The sequence below is a fragment of the Octodon degus genome, unplaced genomic scaffold (genome assembly GCF_000260255.1).
Source record: "Octodon degus isolate 3935 unplaced genomic scaffold, OctDeg1.0 scaffold00166, whole genome shotgun sequence".
NCBI lineage: Eukaryota > Metazoa > Chordata > Mammalia > Rodentia > Octodontidae > Octodon > Octodon degus.
This window is the reverse complement of record NW_004524742.1, coordinates 934,312-935,611: the sequence shown is the minus strand read 5'-3', so window position 1 is coordinate 935,611 and position 1,300 is coordinate 934,312. Positions and strand designations below refer to the sequence as shown.

The following is a 1,300-nucleotide window of genomic DNA, read 5'->3' as shown; positions in this document are numbered from 1 at the left end:
AGACAGAGAAAGAAGAGGCCAGGGAGAGCGCAGAGAGGAAACTGCAGAAAGCCGCAGGGAAAGTACGGTACAGCCTCAGATCTTTTCATTTATTATTTTTAAAAACTAACTTCTACTTTATTTTCCCATCACCCCCGGCTCCTGCCTAACTGGGTCGTGTCGTGGACGCTTGGCATGGCGCTCTTGCTTTTGTTCCTTTTAATTCCGCAATCCCCCCTCCTTTGCACGCCGACCACATCGCCCCGAAATCTTCCTGCTAACATCTGGTGGAAACGGGCTCTGCGGACGCCACCACCGCCGGCCTCCAGTTTGTTTTGTGTTTTCCAAGTGGCACTTTCTTCCCTGTGCAGATCCTGGACCCTTGTTGTCAACATGCATTTCTTACCCCCCCCCCCCAGCTCCAGGAGAGACCAGCTTAACTCAGAGCAGACTCCCTCCCAGCGGTGCAGACCGAGGCCGCCCAGCAGGCCGGGGGCCGCGGCGGAGTCGGGAGGGAGCCGTGGGGCGTTTGGGGGCCGACGTTTGGGGGTGTGTGGGTGTGCGCGCGCCTGGAGTGCGCCTACCCAGTGGGGCTCACCGCGAGCTGCGGAGCCCGAGCAGGAAACACACGGGCAGGGAGAACAAGGGAGGGGAAGAGAAGATGCCAGGCTCCAGAGCTGGCGCTCCCGGGCATCTCAGTTGTCGCCCGTGGCTTAGCGGCGGGGCCCGGGAGCGCTGGCCCAAGGCAGTGTTAATTACACCGGGGAGACCCCGTGGGGTCGGAAAGACGCGGCTGGCTCCCAAAGAACTTTCCCCCAAAGGAAAAGGAGCAGAGTGGGAAAGGAAGGTAGCTATCCCGCTCGGCTAGTGTGGAAACTATTTCTGGCTGATGTCCAGTCCAATGCCTGTCCCAAACTGCACCCGACTTTACCTCTGTCCAGTGCCTGTCTCAAAGTGTACCCTAATTTACCTCTGCATGGCCGGTTTCCCAGCGGCTGGGACTAATCTTGCGGAGCCCGGAGCTGGGGGCGGAGCTACGGTCACCCTGAGTGGCTCGTACCGCAGCCCTACAACCCGCTCCCCAACTTTCGCTGGTGCTCGTGTACACAGTTCCCGGCCCAGAGCCGGGAACAAGTCGTTCTGCAAGTCACCTCCCTCCCCAACCCTGAACCCCTTCTGGAAAATACAAAGTAACGAGTGGCCCTGGAGCCGCTTTGGCCAGACTTTCCTGCAGGGGCGGGGGTGGGGGGGATAGGAGTGGTTAGGGAGAGGTAAGTTGTGTGTGTGTGTGTGTGTGTGTGTGTGTGTGTGTGTGTGTGTG

At 59.4% G+C, this 1,300-nt stretch overlaps 1 long non-coding RNA gene across 2 annotated transcripts in view; it reads left to right on the top strand.

The window, feature by feature from the left end:
- Positions 1-1,300, top strand: part of LOC111813139 — an 8,634-nt gene continuing 7,334 nt past the window's right edge. For both annotated transcript variants that reach the window (XR_002818468.1, XR_002818467.1), the window contains exon 1: positions 1-62. This is a non-coding gene — a long non-coding RNA (uncharacterized LOC111813139). The remainder of the gene's footprint in view (positions 63-1,300) is intronic.